This window comes from Schistocerca gregaria, chromosome 5 (genome assembly GCF_023897955.1).
Source record: "Schistocerca gregaria isolate iqSchGreg1 chromosome 5, iqSchGreg1.2, whole genome shotgun sequence".
In the NCBI taxonomy this organism is placed as follows: Eukaryota; Metazoa; Arthropoda; class Insecta; order Orthoptera; family Acrididae; genus Schistocerca; species Schistocerca gregaria.
This window is the reverse complement of record NC_064924.1, coordinates 483,096,501-483,124,033: the sequence shown is the minus strand read 5'-3', so window position 1 is coordinate 483,124,033 and position 27,533 is coordinate 483,096,501.

The window sequence follows — 27,533 nt, the reverse complement described above, 5'->3', positions numbered from 1 at the left end:
GTCACACTCATCTACATTTACAATGAAATTCCCGAACAGAGTAATTCATACTTCTCAAATACCTGCACCTGTCATTTCTGCCCATGACATAATTTTCATGATAAACTTGCTAGAATTTCCCAGAACAAAACCACAACTGACTACATGCCAAGACTTCAAATGCATTTATTTATCTGAACTTGCAACTGAGGTGCTTGGGGGATATTTCGTTTCTCAGACATAAACAAAAAACTTCACAGGTTTACTAACAAACTTACTCAACTATATGACAAAAGTAAGAAGAAAACATGCAGCTTGGCTAACTGAAGAACTAAAACAGCTCATGAATTTCAGGTATTTAATAAGAGATAACTATTGATAATAAAGACACATAGTCTATTTTGTACCAAACTGTGACCCAAGCCGCATTATGTGTCCAACTACTTCGTTCCACCTATTAATAATCCATGGCTGAATTCTGTCAACAATAACTTTTGAAAACATTACTGGGAATTAACAGCGGTGTGTAGGTAATTAAAATACTAATGTCTTGATTGCAAGGATTTATTAAAAACTGTAAATCCTATATGAAAATGGTAACCGGTTTCGATTTTATGACAAAATATCTTCAAACCATGTCTTATTAGGTGGTGAGTAGAGATGTGTGAGCAGTTACCAATGGTGTCCTTACTAAACTCTGCTGTTGTCTCTGCTCACCCCAGATGAGACATGGTGTGAATGTAATTTTGGATAAAATGAAAACTGGTTGTCATTCTGATGTGTGATTTTTAGTTTTTAATAAATCCTTGCAAACAAGATTGATTAATCTGTCAACAATGCCTTCAGTTAACTAACCTATGCACTCCTGCTGAGAAGTTCAAAAATCTGCTACAGGAAACTGACTTTATGCAATTCTTATATTACGTAGATCAGGGCTTCACAACATACGTGCTCGCAGAGCAAGCTGTGAGCAGCAAGGCACGAGCACGGAGCAGCCCGAGCACGCTACCCCCACTACTGGACCAGAGCGGAGAGTGGGGAGAGTCAATTGGGGCACACAACAGCTGCCGCCAGTCAGGGGTATCACTCAAGAATTATTACTGTGACAAATGAAACAAATAAAGGAGAATGTACACGTGCCACATAATTTTATTAGCTTAGTGTATGCCTCTACATTCGTATTAATTTGTGAACTGTTACACAATAAAAGTTGTCACTGAAGTGTGGGGTTCTCGGTTATCTTGTACTTTTTATCCTTAACAATTGCGTCTGTGTTTGGAGTAATTGTTCTTGTGCCTTGTAGGCACAGCATGCAGTTTAAATTTTGATCAGACAATGCGTTTCTCAGGCGCATCTTGTTACATTTAATTGCAGAGAACAGTTGTTCACAAACATACGTGGAATCGAACATTGATATTATTGTAGCCGCCAGTTTGTGTAAATGAGGAAATCTATCCTGAGGGAAGTGTCTGTAGAATTCCAAAATGGTTTCCCTGCTCTGAAATTTGTCTCTGTATTCTCTGTCACACTGCAGGTCAATAATTTCTAGTTGCAGCTCAGGACGAATCTCTTCAATATTCACTGAATATGGAGAGGAGAACAGGTCAAAATCACGGTCTAGTGCTGTCAGATCTTGAAAGCGTTGATCAAATTCTTCCTTAAGGTCAACTAAACTATGTGAATAACGTTCACAGTCTTTGTGAACATCTTGCATGGATGATAATTTAGGAAAATGAGCTAGATTTCCTGTTTCCAGCTTACTCGCCCAAAGTGTCAGTTTCATTTTAAAAGCTCGTATTCGATCTATGAAATGAGTAATTAGCAGATCTTTACCTTGTAGTGGAATGTTCAAAGCATTCAGAGGGCTAGTTAAATCTGCTAAGAACGCGAGATCAAATTTCCATGAAGGCTCTTTCAATTCAGGAACACACATGTTATTTATTTCCATGAACGTATTTATCTCATCTAATAGGCAAAAAAATCGATTTAATAATTCGCCACGACTAAGCCAGCGGACCTCACTGTAATAAGGCAGGCTACCATACTGCCTTTCTGCATCCTCAACAAAGCTTTTAAATTGCCTGTGTTGTAGCCCATGCGTCCTTATATAATTGTTTGTACAAACAACAACACATTTTTTAGAGTGATACTCTTTGCACATAAGTTTTCCTGGTGGATCACACAGTGAACGCCCCTTATTTCATTCTGTACAGTCAGTTTTTCCTTTTTCTCCTTCAACAGCTCAACAAAACCTGATTTTTTTCCCTGTCATCCCTGGTGCACCGTCTGTAGACACTGAAACTAAAGAATTCCACGACAATCCTATATTTTCAACACTTTCTTCAACACTACTTAAAATATCACCTCCTATTGTAGTGTTCTTCATGGCTACTACATTGAGGAGCTCCTCCCTCACCTGAAGATCTCTATTAACACCTCTAATAAATATAGAAAGCTGTGCTGTTCCAGTGATATCAACACTTTCATCCAGAGCTAGAAAATACGCCACAAAATCTTTACAGATATTTGCAAGCTGGCTCTGGACATCATCTGCCATGTCCTGTATGCGACGCATAATGGTCATGTTAGATAAGGCACAATCCGAAACTGTTCAACTTGAGATGGACACAAATGTTCTGCTGCAATTACCAAACATTCTTTTATTAAATCGCCATCATCTTTTTCTGTAAACAGATACACTTCTTCCCAATGATAGTTGAACTGCGAAAGCATGGTTGGGGTTACACAACAGCGACTTGACATGATTTTTAACCAGCAAAGTGACTGTTAGAGCTGATCGTAGTACTTTAAATGTTACACAGTTGGCGCAAATTCAATAGGCACGCTGCGGCCCTATTCAAATGTGCGCGCGCATTCCCACTCCCTCCCCTCCCTCCCTACTCCGAGACCTTGCACCTGCTCATGAGCACGTGCTTAAGCAGACGTGAGTACTCGCGCTCAAAACCGGCCAGTAGTTAAGCCCTGACATAGATGATCTCTTAAATGAATTGAGAGGCAGGTCAAAATGCACAATAGTTCTTGGTGACTTTAACATCACAAAAGTAATGAGAACAAGGTACAATTATTATATCTGTTTAACACATACAACAAGCAGCCTACAGTGCAGGAAATTACCAGATATGGGGATGGGTCTGAAACAACACTTGATCAGATATTTACCAACGAACAAAGCTGTGAGTATGATGTTGAAGTAACAGATACAGACTTTTCTGACAATATGGCTTTAAAAATGATGATAAGGAATGAGAACAATAAGAAATACAGTCACTGATAAATATGTACAACGAAGACTTATTAATGCAAACAACATAAGGGTATTTAATAGTATGCTAAAAAGGGTGCAATGGAGCATAGAACAAACTGATGATGCAGACAAAAAGTATGACAGTTTTCTCACTGATTATAAATATTGCTATGATGTAGCATTCCTGTTAAAAAGCATTAGTCAGTGAGAAAACAAACACAAGGGATTAAAAAATCAGCAACCACCCTTAGGAACCTAAGCAAACATGCTAAAATAAATACAACAATAAAACCATACTATAGGAAATATAGAGGTGTCTATAGGAAAGTTTTACAGGCAGCAAAAAGGCTAAGCAATGATTCATACGTTAATAAGGGAAGCAATAAACCAAAATCAATTTGGAAGGTTATAAACAATAGCATAGGAAAATGTAAAACCAAGACCCATAATTTCACAATTGAAAGTGAGGGTAAAGTGGTAGAAGACGCTCAACAGGTAGCCAATATATTCAATGAATATTATGTAAACATAGCACTGAACCTAATTAAAAGTCTGTCCAATTCAAACAACAAAAACATAAAAGTACCAACTTGTGAAAAGGCAATGTTTCTGTACCCAGTAACAGAATGTGAAGTTAAAAAATGCTATTAATAAACTAAATAATAAAATGTCTTGTGGTATTGACGGAATTCCAGACAAGGTAATCAAACATAGTTCTACCAGTATAGATACTCACCTAACTGACATCATTAATACTTCTTTCAGGACAGGGGTGTTCCCATCAAAACTAAAACTCTCCATAATAAAGCCACTTCACAAAAAGGATAGTACAGCTGACATAAATAATTATAGGCCAGTGTCATTATTGTCAGCTATCTCTAAAGTAATTGAAAGAGTAATGTATGAGAGGCTAGCTGACTTCCTGAATAAAAATAAAATACTGACTAATGCTCAAAATGGGTTTAGAAAGAACAGAGCCACAGAAACGGCAGTCTTCCAATTCATGAAAATGGTTCTGAATGCCTTGGAGAAGAACAAATTAAACTGTAGAATATTCTTAGATTTATCTAAAGCATTTGATTTAATCAACCATGACTTATTGGTTATGAAACTAGAATGTTAAGGGGTCCGGGGATTTGCCTTCAAATGGTTCAAGTCTTATCTCTCTGATAGACAACAGAAAGTACAAATATGTCATGAAGGCTTAGAGTATCTTAAAAAAAAAAAAAAACTAGCTATGGGGTGCCCCAGAGTTCCATGTTAGGCCCTATGTTGTTCTTGGTGTACATAAACATTTTGCCAAACCATCTGACAGTTGCAGAAATGGTGATGTTTGCTGATGAAATTAGTATTTTTCTAAAAGGATACACTGAGGATAATCTACAACAGAGTGTTCTCTAGGACAATAAATGAGACAGGAAAATGGTTTAGGGATAATGCTTTGATCATAAATAAGGATAAAATGGTATTGATGAATTTCAGTAATATTAAAAGCAAAGCTAGAAGAAGAGTAAAAGCTGAGTTAGGGAACTATGTTACTGCACAAGCTCCATACACAAAATTCCTCAGTATATGGGTGGATGAGCACTTGAGATGGGAAAAGCATTTAGAAGTTTTGAGTAAAAACTTAAGTAAATGCTGCTATGTGCTAAGAATGCTTCGGGAATGTTGCAACACTGAATCATTGTTGTGTGCCTATTATGCTTACATGAACAGTTTGCCTAGATATGATGTGATCTTCTGGGGAAATACAGGTATGGCAAAACAAGCTTTCGAACTTCAAAAAAGGGCTATTAGAACAATGAAAAGGGTTCCCTGCAGAGTGTCATGCAGGGAAATATTTAAAGAATTTAAAATAATGACTCTTCCTAGCTTATGCATCTATGAATGTATATGCTTTCTGAAAACTCACCAGAAAATTTCAACATTAAATAATCAGGTTCATAACCATGAAACAAGGAACAGGGATGATTTTCACAGAGACACCCACAAAGGAGCACTCTACCATAAAAAGTGTAAACTACCAGCCCAAAATACTTTGTAGTGATTGATTAGAGAATTTCATAAATTCAAGGTAGATCTTAAACTATTTTTACTAACACGCAGTTTTTTTGTAGCATTGAAGAATGTCTGAATATGGAAAAGTAATATTATTTATATATATTGATATAAAATATTTGTACTTATTGTCCAAGTTTTGAAACAAATTAAAGATAAGAAACTACGAGGTCTGTCCAGAAAGTAAGTTACGATTGATTGCGAAATGAAAATCACAGTGAAAATCAGAAATGTTTCATTTGTAAGAGTTAGCTACATCTTTCAGCTACTTCTCTACGTAGTCTCCATTCTGACTCAGACATTCGTCGTAGCACTGTACCAACTTTCCAATACTCACATCATAGAAGGCAGCCGCCAGAGCTTTCCGCGAATTCTCTATGCTGACCTAAATCTCGCTGTCTGTGCCAAAATGTTGTCTTCATAGCCAGCGGTTCGTTTGAGCAGACATGAAACTCAGTGGGAGACCAAACATTTCCAATTGAAACAATGCAGGAACATCTTCATTGCCCCTGCAGAATGAGGCTGAGAATTGTCTTGAAGAAGAAACCGCATGACACTTATGTAATGTTGGTTGCATACCTTCAGGGGAAAATTCTCAGCAGGCCCTCGTACTTGGCGGGAGACACTATTTTCTGTAACATCTTTATGCGCTCACCAAGAGCTCAGGAATGAAAAGAGCGTATAATTCTACCTAGAGTCATACTAGAGACACTGCCCAACAAATCTTTGCAAAGCTTTATCGGATTTTCATAGTCGTTTCCATTTCGCGACCGATCGTAACTTACTTTCTGGACAGCCCTCGTATATTGTAATTGACTAAATCCATACAATGTATATTGTTAACAGATGAATAAAGAGACTGATTAATTGAAAGCTGCCATGCCCCTGTATGATGCCCATTACATAGCATAATTCAACCAACAAAGGTGTGACATTCCACACTCATGTTTGCCATGATGAATTTCTTCACAAAGTGACTTCAAACTTAACTGAGAATGTTGGTGTAGTTGATGTTTCCAAATGAAGGCTGGTTTGATAAAACTTTCCTTCCTATTCTATCCTGTGGAAGCCTTCTCATTTCCACATTACTATTCCATTATCCCTGTTCCTATACATCTACATTTACATCTACACTCTGCAAACCACCATGAGGCACGGGGCAGAGGGTATGTCCCATTGTGCCAGTTTTTTGGGGTTTTGTCTGATCAATTCACACATAGAGTACATGAAGAATAATTGTTTAAATGGCTGTGTGCATGCAGTAATTATTCAAACTTTGTCCTCACACTCCCTGTGTGAGTGATATGTAGGGGGTTGTAATATATCCCTAGAGTAATCATTTAAAGCTGGTTCTAGAAACTTTAATAGATTTTCTGAGGATAGTTTATGTCTGTCTTCACGAGGCTGCCATTTCAGTTCCTTCAGTATCTCTCTGACACTCTCCCATGAATTAAACAGACCTGTGACCATTCGTGCTGCCCTTCGCTGTATACATTCAGCATCCCCTGTTAGTCCTTTTGGTACGAGTCCCACCCTCTTGAGCAGAATTCTGGGATGGGTTGCATGAGTGATTTGTAAGCAATCTCTTTAGTAGACTGATTGCACTTCCCCAGTATTATACCAATAAACTGAAGTCTACCATCTGCTTCATCCACGACTAAAACTATGTGATCATTCCATTTCAGACCCCTACAAGTGTTGCACACAGATACTTGTATGAGTTGGCCGCTTCCAACAGTGACTCACTGATGTTATAGTCATAGAACAGTATGCTTTTTCATTTTGTGAATTGCAAAATTTTACATTTCTGAACATTTAGAGCAAGTTGCCAATCTCTGCACCATGTGGAAATCTTGTCAAGGCCTGACTGAATATTTATGCAGCTTCCCTCGGATAGCACTTCATTATAGACAACTGCATCATCTGCAAAAAGGCTGACTTAACTTTTAAGGTCATGAATATACCACATGAACAGTAAGGGACCTGCTCACTAGCACACACCTGTTTCCCTCTATCACCAAACTGACTATTCTTTAATGTTTCAATATGTGTCCTTATTGTCATGTTGGTAATCTGTTGTCTTATTTCTTATTTGATGCAGCTGTCTAAGAGCTGATTGACTATCTTTGTGCCATTGTTCCTTTATCCTCCTGTGAATATGATGTGATGCTGATATTATGAACTACGTAATTGTTGTTTATGCGTCCCACCATAAACACTGGTACATTCTAATAGATTATGGGCAGTGAACTATGTACGTTGCGATGGTGCAGATGTAAATAACTGCTGAACAAGACTATTAAAGTTATGTGACCACATTGTTTGAGACACATTTTAAGATTTAGTTTTTTGTCAAACTCATCAGTGGTTCCATTTTCCCAGCATTGGTGCAAGTGCGCCATGAGTGCAGGGATGCATATAGAAGATGCTGGGACACTCATCCTTTTGCATGTGGATAAACCTCCATATACACATCCAAAAAACAGAACAAAGACAAAGGAAGCTTCTCATACTCTGGAAAATCTGATTGCTGGTAAGAACAAAATTAGGTGAATAAATCTCTAGGAGGTCTGTTAGGCATCACATTATCCAAAAACTACAAGGTGTACAACCTTGCTTCCGCCGTTTGCCTATAGGTGGTGACAACAGTAAGTAGTGGTTGAAAGAAATAGATCGCAGATGTCAGGCAGTTAGATTGGACCTCAGTCAATATAACCCCATTCAAACAAAACTCAATTTGTGTCTGCATCATAAAGTTGTCCTTAATTGAAAATGTCAGTTTACGAGCCTAATTCTCGTCATTTGCGGGAGGTGTCACTGTTTTGTTTCAATATGAAGAAAAAGGCAGCTGAGTCTTATCGAATGTTCTCAAGTACTTTTGGTAAGGACGCTATTAGTGAAAGAACATGTCATGAGTGGTTTCAACCTTTCAAGAATGGTGACTTTAACATCATAGACCAGCATAGTGATGGAAGAGAGAATGTTTTTGAAGATGCAGAATTGGAGACATTGCATCAAACTCAAGAAGAATTGGCATGATTAGTGGGAATGACACAGCAAACCATTTCAAAACGTCTCAAGGCTACGGGCATGATTCAGAAAGAAGGAACTTGGGTCCCATGTGAGCTGAAACCAAGAGATGTTGAACAGCATTTGTGTGTTTGTGAACAGTTGCTTCAGAGGCAAAAATGGAAGGGATTTCTGCATTGCATTGTGACTGGGGATAAAAAATGGGTTGATTACGATAACCCTAAATGCAAAAAATCATGGATATATCCTGGCCTTGCTTCCACGTCGGTGGCCAAACTGAATATTCACGGCTCTGCATTCAGTGGGACCAGCTCGGTGTCGTTTACAATGAGGTGTTAAAACCAAGTGAAGCAATTACAGGTGCTTGTTCCACTTCTTCCACTGGCACTACATTCAAGGATGGGACTTGGCCTCCTCCATAATTTTCTGTCATTCCTCTCTGGACTTTGCTGTGGACCTCCAGTTACGGCAACTGACTCTGTCAGCATCCTCTCCAACCTCGTCACTCCATCTCAATCTAGTTAGTCCTCTTGCTCTTCTTCTTCCAGGTTCACTGCATCAGGCGTTCCTTGTGGGATCTGTCTCATTGAGTCGCATTACATGTCCAGCCCATCTGAGTCTGCACAGCTTTATGAACTTTACCACATCATCCTTCTTGTAGCACTCATAAAGTTCACCATTTCTTCGCCTTTTCCAGATCCCATTTTCATATACAGATCCAAAAATCCTCCTCAATATACTTCTTTCATGTGATCTCAGTTTGTTTGCACCCTGCTTCACAACTGTCCATGTTTCTGAGCCATAAGTAAGTACTGAGCGTATCAGCATTTTGTAAAGTCAGCACTTAGTCCCTCGTGATATAAGCTCTGGCTTAAAATGTTGCAACATTCCAAATTAGCATCGGTTAGAAGCACTTATGTGAGCCATAATTTCAGTAAAGGTGGTGCCATTTGCTTCTGTCTTTGAGTTCACGTAGGTGAAACATTCCACTCACTCAAATGTCATTCCATCAAGGGTTATTGTAGGCTGTAAGGGTTGGTTAGTGCCATTATACATATACTTCATCTTTCCTTCATTAATTCTCAGGCCCATATTCTCTTCACTCAGTTTTAGAGCCAAAAATACACTTTGTAAATCTCTAAGTGTTCTGCTCATGAAATCCAAGTCATCTGTATATCCCAGCAATTGCACAGACTGATAGTAGATAGTTCCTCTTGTCTAGATACCCAATTCATGGACCACTTTTTCAAGTGCCAGGTTGAAAAGTAGGCAGGAAAGCCCATCTCCTTGCCTTAGTCCAGTTTGAGTGGGAAACTAAGGTTATAGCCTTGACTGCACTCACATGGTGCACTGGGGATACTTCAGGGTGATCTCTAGTAAACGCACCAATTTTTCAGGCACTCGAAAGTCCCGCATTGAATCATAAAGTTTGGCCCAGTTTATTGTGTTGTATATAGATTTAAAGTCAATGAAAAGATGGTGCACACCAACATTGAATTCATTGGTCTTTTCTACTATTTGCCAGAGAGTAAATACCTGGTTTACAGTTGACTTTCCTGGTCTGAACCAGAATTGATAGTTTCCAGTAATATCTTCCGCTATAGGTGGAAGCCTACTAAACAAGATATTTGATAGTAATTTATATATAATATTTGAAAGTGTTATGCCTCTGCAGTTGCTGCATTCAAATAGATCTCATTTCTTATGCACCAGACACACTATCCCTACATTCCACTTTTCTGGTAACTCTTCCTTTTCCCAGATGAGGCACACAATCTTGTAGATCCTATGATTTAGCTCAACTCCTCCAGCTTTCAATATTTCAGATATTATATTGTCAGTCCCTGGTGCTTTATTGTTCTTCAGTCGGGCAGTTGCTTTATCCACTTCTCCTTGGGAAGGGGGAGGTACTATGGCTTCATCATCAGGAGCAATTGGGATATCTTCAATAGGCGACTCTGAAGCACCCAACAGTTCACTGGGATACTCTGCCCAATGCTCCAGTACCTCTTGGTCATCTGTTAGTAGTGTGCCATTTTTTACTTTTACACAGGTTGATGCACGGCTCAAATGCTCCTCTTTCACTATTAATCTTCTGATAAAATTTTCTAATATCATTTGTTTTTCCAATTATCTCCAGTTCTTCAATCTACTTTCTTTCCCATTCCCTTTTCTTTCTTTGGAGCAGTTTCTTCTCTTCTTCCCTTTCTTGATAATTTCTTACAGCTAAATGAGTATATGATTACGCAAGCATTTTTCTGTATGCCAAATTTTTCTCCTGACTTATTCTCTTATGTCTTTCATCAAACCAGGAATTCCTCAGTTGTTTTCCTGCTTTCCCTAGCACTTCTTCTGCTGCTTTAATGACTGCATCCCTGCAAGCATTCCATTCCTGATCCAGGTTATCACCTACACTAGGGGTGTATAATGCCTGATTCTCAGCAAACTTCTCAGAGTACGTTTTAGAGATGTCTTCATTTTTTAACTTTGATACCTTATACCTACTTTGAGGTATTCCTTTGACTTTCCTCGCATTGGATAGTCGAGCTCTCAGTTTTGCCATTAGAAGGTAGTTGTCTGAATCTAGATTAACTCCTCTGTTGCTTCTGTCATTTGCAGATAGGTGACAACAACAGTAAGTAGTGGTTGAAATAAATAGATCGCAGATGTCAGGCAGTTAGCTTGGACCTCGGTCAACATAGCCTCTTGCTTCTAGGTCTATTACAGGGATATGAGTCATGGGGTGCGGGACTGGGAGTAGGGGTTGTGTCAGGATGGACGAGTATATTGTGTAGGTTTGGTTTACAGCAGAATACCACTGGGCAGGACATTTCTCATTTGAGGGCACAACGAGAGGTAATGGAAACCCTGGCGGAGAATGTAATTCAGTTGCCCAGTCCCGGATGGTACTAAGTTACGAGGGGAATGCTCCTCTGTGCCCAGACTGTGGGACTTTGGGAGGCGGTGGGAGACTGGAAAGATAAGGCATGGGAGATTTGTTTTTGTACAAGGATGGGAGGATAATTACGGTCAGTGAAGGGCTCAGTGAGTCCCTTGGTATATTTTGAGAAGGACTGCCTGTCACTGCAGATGCAATGACCGTGGGTGGCTAGGTTGTATGGGAGGGACTTTTTGGTATGGAATGGGTAGCAGCAGTCAAAGTGGAGATATTGTTGGTGGTTAGTAGGTTTGATATGGACGGAGGTACTGATGTAGCCAACTCTGAGGTGGAGGTCAACATCCAGGAAGTTGGCTTGTTGGGTTGAGTAGGACCACTTGAAGCAAATGGGGAAGTTGTTAAGATTCTGGAGGTATGTGAATAAGATCAATCCAGATAGCAAAGATGTAATCAATGAATCTGAACCAGGTGAGGAGTTTAGGATTCTGAGTTTTTAGGAAGGATTCCTCTAGATCGCCCATGAGTAGGTTAGCATAGGATGGTGCCATGTGGGTGCCCATAGCTGTACCGCAAATTTTATTGTAGGTAATGCCTTCAAAGGAGAAGTAGTTGTGGGTGAGGACATAGTAGGTCATGGAGTCTAGGAAGGAGGTTGTTGGTTTGGAATCCATAGGGAATCTGGAAAGGTAGTGTTCAATAGCAGTAAGGACATGGGCATTAGGAATGTTAGTGTACACGGAGGTGGCATCAATAGTGATGAGCAGGGCACCACGTGGTAAAGGGACAGGAACTGTGTGAATCTTTTTGTTTTGCCTATCGTGATTCAGCATCTCTGCTATATGGTGAGTAGCAACTCTCCTTCTCTGGTATTGTTACATTCCATCCTGGATTTTCCACTGTTTGATTAACAAATCAATTTGTAACATGGCATTCAACATGTTAATCTGTTTTGGTCTACATAAACAGAATTGGAAAGAGGCATGCAGTTTGGCTCTATACATAAAGAACCATGTCCCTCATAGACTGTGGAAGGGCAAAGTATCTGCTCTGAACCATTTAAAAGTGTTTGGTTATTGAACCCTTCTCAATGTACTGTGTCAAAATGAAACAAAATAGGATGTCCAGATTAAGGAGCCTGTTGTAGGTTATGATGAAATGGCTAAAGATTATAGATTAGTTGATTCCTCAAAACCCAAGAAAACTGTGAAAGGCAGAAGTGTTGTTTCCCTGGAGAATGAGTTCAAGACTGCCAGTACCAAGTCACCACCTGTAAGTAAAGATTACTGTGTGTTCTGGTTGAATGAGCAGCATACTGAATGGGGTGAGGCAGAGGAAGTAGTGGAAGCTGCAGTTCTGGGAGTGTCAGTGTAGACACCAGTCAAGAACCATATTTCATCCTGGGTGCTTAGTCAGTAGTAGACATAGGGGAAACTGAGAAGCTGGTGATGGACTCTGATGCTCCAGAAGATGACCACTCATCCAGGTAACCCTGGTACCTGGATTATGTCACCTATTTGGTAAGGGATTTTTTTTCAGTCTGGGAGAATATCCTGCGAACCTGGAGGATGCCACGCCGGTGAGTAACAGAGAAGACTAGATTAAGGCCATCAAGAGGAAATAAAGTGTTTCCAGGACAATAGTGTTTAAGAGCTTTGTAACTGACCAAACAGAAAAAAGTAAAGAAGCTAACAAGTGGGTATTTAACGGGAAAAAGGATGCAGATGGTGTGGCATACTATCATGCCAGACTTGTTTCTCAGGGCTTAACTCAAGGGCTTGGTGTATTTTATGATCAAACTTTTCACCAGTTGTGAGGTGCTAGACTTGTTTCTCAGGGATTAACTCAAGGGGTTGGTGTATATTATGATGAAACTTTTCACCAGTTGTGAGCTATAGTACTCTTAGAGCTCTCATCAGTTTAGCTGCAAATCTCGATCATAAGAATAATAATTTTGATATAAGTACTGCTTTTCTATATGGGATCTTTGAGTAAATATTTCTCATGAAGCAATGACATATGCTTTTAGACCTATGCTATATTGTAAGTACTGATAAAGGTTACATTTTCATTAAAAGTCTAGCAATTGTTGCTTTGTATGTAGATGATTATTATGTCTTTTGTTGTGATAGTGTGATAACTGATGATGGTCGAAGTAGAGAGGATATAAAATGTAGACTGGCAATGGCAAGAAAAGCGTTTCTGAAGAAGAGACATTTGTTAACATCGAGTATAGATTTAAGTGCCAGGAAGTCATTTCTGAAAGTATTTGTATGGATTGTAGCCATGTATGGAAGTGAAACATGGACAATAAATAGTTTGGACAAGAAGAGAATAGAAGCAAAATGTGGTGCTACAGAAGAATGCTGAAGATTAGATGGGTAGATCACATAACTAATGAGGAGGCATTGAATAGAATTGGGGAGAAGAGGAATTTGTGGCACAACTTGACAAAAAGAAGGGACCAGTTGGTAGGACATGTTCTGAGGCATCAAGGGATGACAAATTTAGCATTGGAGGGCAGTGTGGAGGGTAAAAATAATAGAGGGAGACCAAGAGATGAATACACTAAGCAGATTCAGAAGGATGTAGGTTGCAGTAAGCACTGGGAGATGACGAAGCTTGCACAGAATAGAGTAGCATGGAGAGCTGCATCAAACAAGTCTCAGGACTGAAGACCACAACAACAACAACAACAACAACAGTGTGATAAAAGGCTAATGTATCAGGGATCATCTGAGCATGTTGAAGTTAAAGATCTAGGAGAAGCAAAGTCTTTTCTAGGCATGTGTATAACTAGAACCTGGGGGAGGGAGTAATTTAAAACATGATCAGAACACTTATACTGCAGTATGTTTGTACTCCCATAGGAACACTAATGGAGGCTGCATTAGAGTTTTGAGATGTGCACGGTGATAAAGTTCAGCCATCATATTAGGAAGTTGTGGGGTGTTTGCTCTATTTGAGTACTGATGCTAGATCTTATGCACAGTATTTTAAGCAAATATAATTGTAAGTTTACCAGTGTGCATTGGTGGATAGCAAAAGGCGTCCTTTATTATCTCAAGGTTACTGTGAACTATGAAATTATGTTTAATGATGGGGTTTTGAAGATAGGTGTGTAATTAGTTTCATTGACTCAAATTTTGTAGATGATTTAGCTAGTGGAATGTTACAAAATGGGAGTGCTTTCTGACAGGAGAAAATACAATTTCCTGGGAGAGCAAGTAAGTGGAGGTTTATACTGCATTAACTATTGAAGCTGAATATGCAGCTCCAAACTCTAGAGCCAACTAGGCAGTGTACTTGAGAAGCTAAAAGGTGACTTGTTAAATGATGAGCATCAAAATCCTGTAACCATTTCTCATGATAATCAAAGCTCTGTGCTGCATTCTAGGTTGAAACATATGTAAAGCATATTTTATTAGATAATATGTGGAAAGAAGTGAGACTATTTTTGAGTATTTGTCAAAGGAGATGCCTGCTGATGTATTAACAAAACCACTTTCTGGGAAACAATAATGTGTCTTATCCATAAGACAAAATTGTCACCATTTTAAGTGGTAGCATTGTTACAGTGGTAATCTGGCATCTAATTCCATCTTTGTTGTAACCGTCTATGTGTTGGTGGACTATCTTTGTTTTGTTGTTCCTTTGTCATTCTCTGTATACAATTTAATGCTGATTTGTAAATACATGTGTTATGAACTATATAATTGCCATTCATCCATCCCAGCACATTCTAGCAGTCCTATAAACTGATCCCTTCTTTTAGTTAAGTTAAAAATTCAGAATTGGGCAATACAAAGTATTTAATACCATTGGGTTCTGTATTACATCTACTCCTGTTCGTAATTTGCATTAGAGAACTCCCTTTGGGGACTTTGCCCTGCAAGCAGTGACTGATTGTGTACAAACACAGTGCATGATTGTCTTTGTCAACGTATTTTGAGTTGAAATATATCTCTGGAGAGTTGCATGAGTGTTCAGTTTGTTCTTTGCTTTTCGACAGCCACTAGCTTGCACAGTGCCTTGTTGACAACTTGGGTCCATGGCTTTGTGGAGCCTGTGCCGCACTTGAATCTTGCCATCAGCTCTTAACAGCTGAAATTGTGACTCGTGACCAGGCCATGGGTTCCCAGTCATCTAGAGTCCAGCCCATTAATGGCAGATTTTGTCACATTGTTCTAGCAGGTACATTAATCATATGTTCCACATTGATTTTTATGGTTATTTCATGCAGTGTTGCTTATATGTTTGACAGCTCTATGCAAACACAGCTGTTATTGAATGAAGGCTATCAGCCGCCACATTGTCTATGGTTAAGGGTAATGCCTGAAATTTGGAATTTTGGGCACACTCTTGACACTGTGATCTCAGAATATTGAATTCCCTAAAGATTTCCAAAATGAAGTGTTGATGTGTGTGATAGCTTCAACTACCTTTCCACATTCAAAGTCTGTTGATTCCCATCATGTGGCTGTAACCATGTCATGTTGAAAACCTTTCCACATTAATCACCTGAACACAAATGTTAGTTCCACCAATGCATCCCCCTTTTGTACCTTGTATATGTGACTCTACCACCATCTGTATATGTGCATATCACTATCCAGTGACTTGTGTCACCTCACTGTAGATTGGCTGTAAGCTATGTTATACTTCCAGCATAATGTCTTCACCCTGTGGGTTGCTTACCCTTGGCCCAGAGATGTCTCTCAGACATTATTTACAAATATCACATGGGCATTGCATGTGGTGGGCATGATGCTATGTACAAAAGGTCTGTTGATGCTCTGATTGTCACAGGCACCACCAGGGGGCACCAGCCACACTTCTGAACAGTGCATGGATCACTAAACTGGTTTGAAACTAGCCACATGTTTGCTATCGTGGAGCCCTTAAATGATAATGCAAGTTAGGGGGCAGAATCATTGTGTTATGCAAATCACACCCAAGTATGTGTGTATTAAATCTGCACAAGGTGGGTAATGCAATCTTATAATGACCCTAAGCAGGATGGCTAGCCTCTCATGTAATTTAGTCTTTAAATTAATTGATCAAAGTTCCCCTCCAAAAATGACAAAGGGAAAGGATCCTTGTAAGTGTGACTTTTTAACAGGTAATTGCTATGCTAAAACTTTATGTTTATATTTAGTTTCTTTAAATGGGACACAAAATTGATCATGAATTTATACAAGGAATAATCATGTGTACTAACATAAACCAGATATGTTAACAGTCATCCCTTGATAGAAGTGTTGGCAAGAACTTAGTATGAATGACACTGCATGTAATCTAGTGTGCTTCTCTACTATGAGAAGGAAGGAGCAAAAAGAACTGTTGAAATGTATAATATCAAAGAATAAGAGGCTAATTGGATGCAGTACCACAGTATTACCTAAGGACGCAGTTCTATGGATGCAACTACTGAGAAACCTCAGCTCAGTTCTAATTTTATGCAGCTGAAAAATCAACTGAGACCATACAAACCAGAGCTGTATATATTTCCAACAGTATGGTAAAAGGAGGCTTGCTGGTGATGGTTGCTACTCTTGGTTGGCTGCACTACATGGAGATGAGTGCCATTTGTAGACTAAACAAAGTGTCAGCATGAAGAGAAAACTTAAGTGTTTGTCCATGTGGCTGGGCAAGTGGCACTGAAAATAAATTACTCTGCAGCAAGGGCGGCAAAGTATGTGACCGACTCTGGCAGTGACCAGGATACATCTCTGAATTCTCTACCAGCATGCTCCCAGAGGGTGGACCACTCTGCTTGTGCTAGAAATTGGCCAAGCATTGCCGATAAACAAAGATTTTGCCAATTATGACCTTACAAAAAATTCATCTAGATTCCCACTACCACACTCTTTCAACCTATGTGACAATACCATTCCATCCCACCATATCCCAATAGCAACTGCAAATGTGCTGATGTAACAGTTGAACAGCCTGTCATAGCCTCTACCAGGAGTTTGGACAGGAAGGTTACTGGTGATGGACACCAAAGGAATATGATAATAGAGTTGTTATGTGTGGCACTTTTTTGTACACTTTTTCATGGAGCTCTGTAACCATTTCTCTGAAACATCCCAAACAATAGCAGAGCTGTGGCACTGACCTGGTGTGTTTCTGCCCAAAACATGAGGCTTTTGTGTGAAAACTGGCCCCAGTCATTGTAAATATAGTGAGTGTCCGTCACTCTGGCCCCTGGGACCTAACATAAAAAGAGAAAATCACCAGCCAGGTGTCGGGAAACTGTCCGCAATTCCAAGTGACCGGATGTCCCCCCACCTCCTGCTATTGTGAGTAGTTAGTCTCCTCACAGCCCAAAAGTTCCCACTCCTGTGTGAAATGAGCAGAATAATAAAATGCATGCATCCTACTCCTGATTATGTGCATGCTAGTTCATAGCATCCAGTTACCTACTTTGCACGACAGCGTATTACTTTTGTGAAATGATGTTAATTTGCATGTATGCAAATTCAGATTTTAGAAATGCAAGATACACTGGTTTGAGTGCCCTTAATAAATGTATGAAGAGGCCAGAGGGTGTTCCATCTTGAGCAGCAGCATTCAGTTGCTTAGTTCTGGGCCAGGAGCTATACATCCCGTTGCCCATCAATTGTAACTCGCCAACACCAACCTGAATACTATTCTATGCTGCACCATTTTCACACTGTTTCACAGTATTTCACAGAGTGTGGACCCTGTGGGCACTGCTCTGACAGCCTTTCGCAATGAGGATTCTCTAGGAATTTGTGTTACGCCAAAGGGCTTTGTTTTCTGTTGTTCTCAAGTGATCACCATCAACCTTTCAGTTATTAAGACTCAACTTATTTTGAACTTGTGCCATAAATAAGCTGTTCATAACTTCAACCTCAGAATAATCTATTATGGAAGGGACAACAATGGACATCGGCAGCAATTCCCAGTCTCCCTGCCATGGCAAGTTGCCAAAGGGCACTGAGTGCTCACAGAAGTATGCAACCGTGACATCACAAGTAAACACCAGAGTGCAGCAGCTGTTGGGAATGCAATAGTACCCTGATAATTTGAGCTAATTGGGACTGAGGCTATCTTGAATTATAAAAAAAACTCAGATAAAACAGAAATATCACTAAATCAATGGGTAGATAATGAATAAATGTTTAATGAGCACAATAATGACTAAATAAATAAATAAAATGACAGTGTAGTACATACCTGTGTTATATTTACATATGTGGGCACACATTTCCAAGTTGCAAAAATGTAAGTTAGATTTTAAAGAAATTGTCCAAAGTACTTTGTTGTAAATTAGAATCCCCCCTTTTTAGCAGCAATGTTGCGCCATCTTCTAAGACACATGGTGTCAGCTGGAGTAGCTTCTGCTCACTGCTCAATATAACACAATGCCACATTTAGTACTGCCAGATCCTTGTTGTGAGTGATCATTGGTACAATTTCTTCAGAGAGTTCCTCGTTGTCATTGTCTTCAGTGGGTTCACTAACCATTTCAACAACTGCAAGATTGGTCACTTCAAACTGTTCATCACATTCATCCATTCTGGAACATCACTTGCATTTGCATTTTCACATGTAGCAAGCTTTTTCATTTGTTCTGCCAACAGTACGTCATCTCTGTACTGCAAGTATCCATTTAATTCCATAAAATTTAGTTCCAAGACTTTTTTTAGTGTTTCCAGTTTTTCAGTCCATGAACCAGCTGCCCAGTAAACCATGTTTTTTATCATAGTTTTTGTTTTAGAAATTCTTTTATGGTTCCTTCATGATACCTTTTTTCCAGGCATTGTAAAATGCCTTGGTCCACAGGCTGTATTAAACACTTCATGTTAGGGAGTAAAAACAATGTGTGAATACTGGCACATTGTTATTCTTCTCCATCAGGGTCTGGACCAGTGTTGTCAAGCATTAAGACTGCTTAGGAAGGCAACCACTTTTTCTTTAGATATCTTTTGGTCTCTGGAACAAAATCTTTGAAAAACTACATCTTAAAAATATTTTTGTCCATCCAAGCTGATTTTTGGAGGACATGTGTAACAGACAATGCAGAAGCAGTGAAATTTTTTAAAGCTCTAGGCTTAGAAAACTTTCCTATTACCAGCAGCTTCAGTTTTTTATCTTCAGTTGCATTGGATGCAGCAAGAACTGTTAACCTCTCTTTATGTTTTTTGTAGGCGAGGGCAGCCTTTTCTTCTTTTGAGGCTAGAGTTTTGAATGGAAGGATCTTATAATTTAGTCCTGTTTCATCACAGTTATTCAGTTGATCAGGAGTAAGATTTTCTTCTTGTATATATATTTTTTTAATATTTCATAAAATTGTGTAACAGTTTGACAATCCACAGATAATTTTTCACCACATATTTTAAGCTGCCTTATGGTGTATCACTTCTTCCACCTAGCCAACCAACCTGAAATTGTAGTAAAATTGTCCTCAACTTCCTTTAACTTATTTCTATAAATACAGTTTTTCTGTGGAATAGACACTGAAATTTGATTTCATTTTTGTTGTTATTGAGCATATCATACAAACAAAGCTTCTGTCATTTCTCAGTACTCAGATTTCTTTATTGACTTCCAGCCAATGGCTAAATAGAATACTTGTTTGTTGAAAACTTCTGATTTTGTCTCTGTTTCTATGCCAATTTCCAACTGTCAGTTCACTGACTTCATATTCAGCAGCAACAACTTTTTTTTTGTATTATCTTTTCAAAGCCTCCAGTTTCACATTAAAAAGTGCAAATTTTCTTTCACTCCTACCACTTGTTGCAATGTATGAGTTAAAAATTCAGAAACACACAGTTAAATATGTACAGTACACTGTACGTACAAACAACACTTTAAAATTAATCTAACACAGGTGGGCTCACTACAGTACAAATATTACTACACAAACAACAACAATACATACAACAGTGGTCAGTCCTGCTTTGTAAAATATGTACTATATTATTACATAGACGTACTGTATTTTAACGACCACTGTTGCTGAGCAGGCACAACAACAGGAGTCTGTGGAGGGCTGCATGGTAGCTCAGTTTGTTCTTTGCTTTGCAATAGTGTGAATGTATTGTACATTTGCATTGCAATGCTATAAATAAATATGAATAAGAATGGTATGCATTGTACAACTGATTATCAGGAAGTCCCAGTTAGTGAAGGGTTGATAAAGAAAGAGCAAGCACACTTCTCAAAACCTATTGGTACCTGTCCATCTGTAATAGAAATGCATTAGCAGTCTGAGCCCAAGGTCATTTCTATGCATTATGAACAAAAACCCTAAGTGGGACAGTTTTACCTGTCCTGTACATGTAAAATTGAGAGATAGTTCAAAATGTAACACGTTCAAAAGTGTGTAAAACATATATGCGGACAATGCAAGAAAATGGGTTTTTACTGTGGTTTTAGATAAAATTTTAATTTTGTTAAGACCAGCTCGAATTACACACAACCTCGAAATACTCTGGCTTCAATTATCAGGGTTCTACTGCACCTAATACAAGAAAGAACAAATGTAATTGTGTCGATTTCATACATACTTTGAGAATTGCACCCAAATATTCTGCACTATGCTGTCACCCTGCGGGTTTGGGGGTAGAATACGTCCGAGGTATTCCTACCTGTCGTAAGAGGTGACTAAAAGGAGTCTCACACTTTTCGGCCCTGAGAGTTTACGTCCCATTCTATGGATCGACCTGCCACTTTCAAAATTCTACAGAAGTGCAGGCCATATGGGGAAGGATGCCTTACAGGGTGCATGTGTTATCCATAGCGCCCTTAGATTTGAGCTCCTGAATCTATTGTTGTGGCTTTGCATCTCCACCTGCGATTCAACTATTTGGGTGAGTACACTTTTCAGGGTATGCCATCTTCTTCTGTTGTTGCCTGTCCTCTTCTGCCCCCATGACAATATTGGATTTCTCTGCACCCAATATCCAGCACGGTAGCCTAAACACATATGCCAAGGAGTAGATGCCTGTCTTCCTGGGGGATCAGGACTCCTGACAACAGCCATCATGCCAGTTGGCCTTTGCTGTGGCTGGGTGGCACCTGTGGGAACAGCTCCTGATCGGAGTGAGTGGCATCAGGGCAGATGATCTGCAATGAAGTGGACTACGTCATCTCTTTCTGGTGACTGTACGGCACCAGCAGTCTCTAAGAAGCGCAAGATGGAATACAATGCTGACAGGTATGACCCTAAATTGTTTCCCTCCTTCGCTACACCATGGAAGGAATGTAGGACTACTGAAAAGAGATAGCCATGTTCACCTCAGTTTTTAGTCTGTAGCATAACTGATGGGGACTCCTTTCTACCTATGAAGCCAGAGTTTTTTGTAGAATACCTTGAGGATAAGGCTGGAGAAGTGACAGCACTGTCCAAGATGTGAAACAGAACAGTCTTGATTCAGACAGTATCCCCAGCTAAATCCCAAGTGTTACTTACCTGTGACAAGCTGGGTGATATTCGTGTTTCTGTCACTCCCAGTAAAAGCGTCACTCCCAGTAAAAGCGTCAACATGGTCCAGGGGATCATTTTCCATTGCAATTTCCTCTTGCAGTCTGACGATGAGCCCCATGCCAATTTAGAATGGCAGGGTGTTCATTTCATCCAGTGCATTTACAAGGGACCCAAAGAGAACACGGTTGCTACCGGTGCCTTCATCTTGGGCTTTGAGGGTGATTCATTGGCTGAAAAGGTCAAGGTGATAGTTTACCGCTGTGATGTTAAACCATACGTCCCTCCCCCTATGTGATGCTTGAAGTGCTGGAAGTTCAGGCACATGTCTTCCCATTGCACTTCCAGCCACATGTTGAGACTGTGGATGACCACTGCACACAGATACTCTATGTGCACCTCCTCCCACTTGCATCAGCTGTGGAGAGCACCACTCCTCTTGCTCGCCAGACTGCCCAGTACTCCAAAAGGAGCAGAAAATCATGGAGTACAAGACCCTGGACCGGTAGACTTACATAGAGGCTAACCGTAAATTTGAAAGATTACACACAATTTGGGGGACGTTAACATATGCTGCAGCTACATCACCATTTCTGTCCCAAGTGCCAGTGGTTCCTCACTCTCTGCCACAAACAGTGGGCCCTCCGGGACACCAGGGGAGGGGTAGGGGGCAAATCTCCCTCCAGTGCTCCCAAAGCACCTACTTCAGGAACAAGGCCCCCCAAACGCAGGGGAGGGGGTGGGGGTCATCTCCCCCCCTGCTGGAGAAGCAGTAGGTTCCTCCCGCTCCTCTCATGTGGAATGGGTCCCTTGGAGCCCTCTCTCCCAAGGTCTCCACTAATGCCACGGAGGACACTCACCAGTGGCTCAAGGAGCCAAAAGCTGCTAGACAAAGAGCTTCAGTCTTCCTTTGTGCCTGAAGCAGCTTTGGAGAAATCTTCCCAGCAAGCCCCTAAAGAGATGCGAGAGAGTAAGCAACCTAAGAAGAAGTCTGCTAAGAAACAGGACCATCGGGTGATCTCAACACAACCATTCCCTACCTATTCTGCATCTGAGATCTTAGCGTCCCCTGCAGACCTGGATCTCACTGATGCCTCATCCACCATATAAATGGCTACAAATACTCAATCGGCGGCAGCAAGTCACCCTGAGGCATAAACTGTCTCCTTGCGTGCTTCATACCTTCCCAGCCTCTTGATAATGTCATCCTCCAGTGGAACTGCAGTGGTTTTCCACCACCTGGCTGAGCTAGGGCAACCTTAGAGCTTGACACCTGCTTTCTGCATTGGCTTTCAGGAAACCTGGTTCCCGGAAATGCGGACCCCCGCCCTCTGCAGCTATAGGGGATATTTCAAGAACCGTATTGACTATAACAGAGTGTCAGGTGGAGTTTGTGTCTACATCCTGAACTCAGTACACAGTAAACCTGTGCCTCTTCAATCTCCTCTTCAAGCTGTGACTGTTAGGATTTGGACAATGCAGGCAATAACTGTCTGCAACGTATATCTTCCTCCAGATGATGCAGTATGCCTGAACGCTTTGGCTGCCCTGATTGATCAACTCCCTAAACCTTTACTACTTTTGAGAGATTTTAATGCTCATAACCCCATGTGGGATGGCACCATGCTTACTGGCCGAGGTAGAGATGTCGAAAATTTACTGTCATTACTCAACCTCTGCCTCTTAAATACAGGTGACACCACACATTTCAGTGCGGCACAAGGCACATATTGGGCCATTCATCTCTCAGTTTGCAGTCCTGGCCTTCTCCCATCCATCCACTGGAGAGCACATGACGAGCTGTGTGGTAGTGACCACTTCCCCATCTTTCTGTCACTGCCCCAGCGCCAGGCCCATGGACGCCTGCCCAGATGGGCTTCAAACAAGGCAGAATGGGATGCTTTCACGTCTGCTATCACCATAGAATATCCCTCACATGGTAACACTGATGTGGTGGTTAAGCAGGTAACTACAACGATCGATTCTGCGGCAGAAAACGCGATCCCTCATTCTTTAGGGTGCTCCGGCGGTGGTCACCAGAAGTCACTGAGGCAATTAAGGAGCGTCAGCAAACTCTACAGTGGCATAAGCGGCACCCTTCCCTTGAGCACCTCATAGCCTTTAAACGGCTCCATGCCTGCATTTGCCAGCTTATCAAAAGACTGAAATATGAGTGTTGGGAGAGATGCATCTCGACCATTGGTTGCCAAATGTCACCTTCCCAAGTCTGGGCAAAGATCAAACGAGTTTTTGGGTACCAGACACCAACAGGTGTTAACGTAAATGGCGTGTTATGTACCAATGCAAACGTGATTGTCGAGCACTATGATCACACCTCTGCATCAGAGAATTACCCCCCCCCCCCCCCCCCCCCAGCCTTTCGCACTCTCAAATGGCGTATGGAAGGGAAAGTCCTCTCGTTCACCACATGCCACAGTGAACCCTATAATGCCCCATTTACTGAGTGGGAGCTCCTCAGTGCCCTTTCACAGTGCACTGACACAGTTCCTGCACCAGATCGGATCCACAGTCAGATGATTAAACATCTCTCATCTGACTACAAGCGACATCTGCTTGTGATCTTCAACTGGATCTGGTGTGATGGCATCTTTCCATTGCAGTAGTGGGAGAGCACCATCATACCAATGCTCAAACCCGGCAAAACCCCACTTGATGTGGATAGCTATTGACCCATCAGCCTCACCAACGTTCTTTGTAGGCTGCTGAAATGTATTGTGTGTCAGTGGTTATGTTGGGTCCTGGAGTCACGTGGCCTTCTGGCTCTGTGCCAAGGTAGTTTCCGCTTGGGTCACTATACCACTGATAATCTTGTGTTCCTCTCTTTCCAAACAGCCTTTTCCAGGGACCAACACCTCGTTACCATCTTTCTTTGTTTATGAAAGGTGTAGGACACCACCTGGCGACATCATATCCTTGCCGCATTATACAAGTGGGGCCTCCAAGACTTGCTCCTGATTTTTATTTAGAATTTCCTGTTGCGTTGTACTTTCTGTGTCCAAGTTGGTGACTCCCATTTTTCCCCCCATATCATGTGTCACAAATGGAGCCTCAGGGATACCGATCGACCTCTCTGAGTAATTAGCCTTACTCCGTGCAGGCTATTCATGGTGTGGACCTTCTAGATCCCCAAATATCGTAGACCTCTGATGTTAAGTACCATAGTGCTCAGAGCCTTTTGATTTGAACCTAAGACCCCCAGGAAGAAACTGTCTCAGGTTGAATGTGATATGTGTACCCCGACGACATCAAAGACAGGTAGTAAGCAGATAAGGGAGGAATCAAAGACTCCCTCCTCCTGGGATTAGCGAGTCCAGAAAAAACTGAGGCAAGAAATAGGGAAACAGACCTATAGTACTGCAGTCTTGGTTTTTAGGATGGCAGTTATCCAGCAAGGATATCCACTGGTGTCCATCACCTCACAGCAGGAGGCACTGGTATAGATGGCCCTCTTTGAAAAGATTGGGGGGATCGCTGGCCCAGGACCCAACTTCAGGAGGGTCTGTCTAGATTGTGGTGCCTTCATTTTTGTCTGTGAGGGGCTGCACACGGTGGAATGGCTCAAGGACAAGGTGCCCATGATATCCCCGTGGGAAGATGTGAAGCTGCTGGTTAAGACAGCAGGGGAGCTTCTTAAGACTGCAAAGATATCATTATAGGTACCTAAGATCCTTAAGGAAGTCTCTCCTAAGACTCTGTTTGAGAAAATATTGACTCAGAAACCAAAAGTCTCAACAGAAGACTGGAGAGAGATTAACCAGAAGGTTGCTCTGGAAGGACAAACCCTGGTGTTGGAAGTCAGAGAGAAGTCCCTGAAGACGATGCGGGAGCAGGACCTGAAACTGTTTTTAGGGTTCTTGCAGGTCACCGTCAGCGTTCTCAAACACCTCAAAGATGGCAGCAAGACGGAGCCTGGAAGTGCTGCAGATTAATCTCCAGCACAATAAAGGGGCCTCTGCTGCCCTGAGTCGCTGCCTGGGGAGACAGGAAGTGGACGTGACCCTGATACAAGAACCCTATTTATACAAAGGGGGTGTATCAGGCCTTGGCACTGTGCGTAAGCTGATCTATGCTAAGAATCTAAGAAACTCCAGAACATGCATTTATGTAAGAAATTGCATTTCTTTCATGTCAATGATAGATTTCTGCTCTAGGGACTTAGTGACAATTAAAATGCTGTAATGTGAGGAAGGTATCATGAGGGAAATTATTTTGGCCTCAGCATACCTTCCTTACAAAGACAGCTCTTCTCCTCCTTTGAAGGTGAGGAGACTGATAGAGACTTGCCGTCTGCAAGGTGATCAACTGCTGGTGGGATGCGACGCCAATGCCCACAACCTAGTGTGGAGCAGCAAGGACACTAACAGTAGAGGTGAGTACCTTCTTGAATTTCTTTTAGTTAACAACTTAGAAGTCTTGAATAGGGGCAATGAACTTACATTCAGGAATAGCAGAAGGGAAGAAGTAATTGATATAATCTTTGGTTCCATGACAATGGGTAGCTATGTCAAACAGTGGCATGTGGTGTTCGAACCATCCTCATCGGACCACATGTACATCAAATTCAAGGTTGAAATGGGAATCAGACAGACCATGACCTATAGGAATCCCAGGAAAACAGACTGGGAGACATATAGGAGGGACCTCAACTTATTGGACATTAAAATCTCGATAAGGAATCCAGTAGAATTTGAGGAAGTAGCAGAGGCTGTTACCTCTGCCATAGTGACCTGATATCAGGATAACTGCACAGTCACCTGGAAGTGTGCAAATAGGAGTGTTCCTTGCTGGCATAACAAACTGGAAATGCAAAGAAAATAGGTACAGAGACTGTTTAATATTGCAAGACATAAAGGACACTGGGCTAAATATCATGAGGCCCTTGTCAATTACAATCTTGCAATTAGACAAGCTAAGGGGGCATCCTGGAAGGCATTCTGTGAGGAAGGGGAGGGCATGGCTGCACAAGCCAGACTTCACAAGATTCTCACTAGAGTAACAACCAATACAGGAGGTACGTTGAGGAAGGAGGATGGGGAATATACAAAGACAGCACATGAGATGCTGGAATTGCTCCTCAAATCTCACGTTCCTCAATATGCTCTTCTGGACAACACAGACCAGTATGTGACCCCAGAGAGACAATGGATCTCAAGCACTTGAAGAGAGGACTGTGAATTGGCCAAGGAGTGTATGAACTTCAACAAAATCCAGTGGGTGATGGGAACATTCCAACCATTCAAGGCACCTGGACCAGATGGAATTTTTCCAACTCTCCTGCAACAGGCAGGAAGAAAGCTCATGAGAGTCCTAAGCAGGCTATTCAGGGTTAGCCTAGCAGTAGGAATCATTCCCAGTGCTTGGAGGGCAGTGAAGGTTGTCTTCATTCCAAAGCCAGGGAGAATTGATCATACTAAGGCCAAGGATATGAGACTAATCAGTCTGTCCTCCTTCATTCTCAAAACATTGGATAAACTGGTTAATATATATGTTGGGGAGAGGAGACTAAGTAGGGACTCTCTAAACTCAAACCAACACCTTTACCAACCACGTAAATCATGTGAGACAGCTCTCCACCAACTTATTGGGAAGAAGGAAAAAGCACTTCACTTCCAAGAAATAGCCCTCTGCATCTTCCTGGATATCAAAGGGGCCTTCAGTAACATGACCTTCAATTCCATGGTAAGGACAGCAGGGGTGCATGACCTGGGGACCACTATATGTAGGTGGACCAGGGCCATGCTTAGTGTAAGGAAGGTAGAGGCTACCATGATGAACGAAAAGATGGTAATTAACATCACTAGAGGCTGTCCACAAGGAGGAGTTTT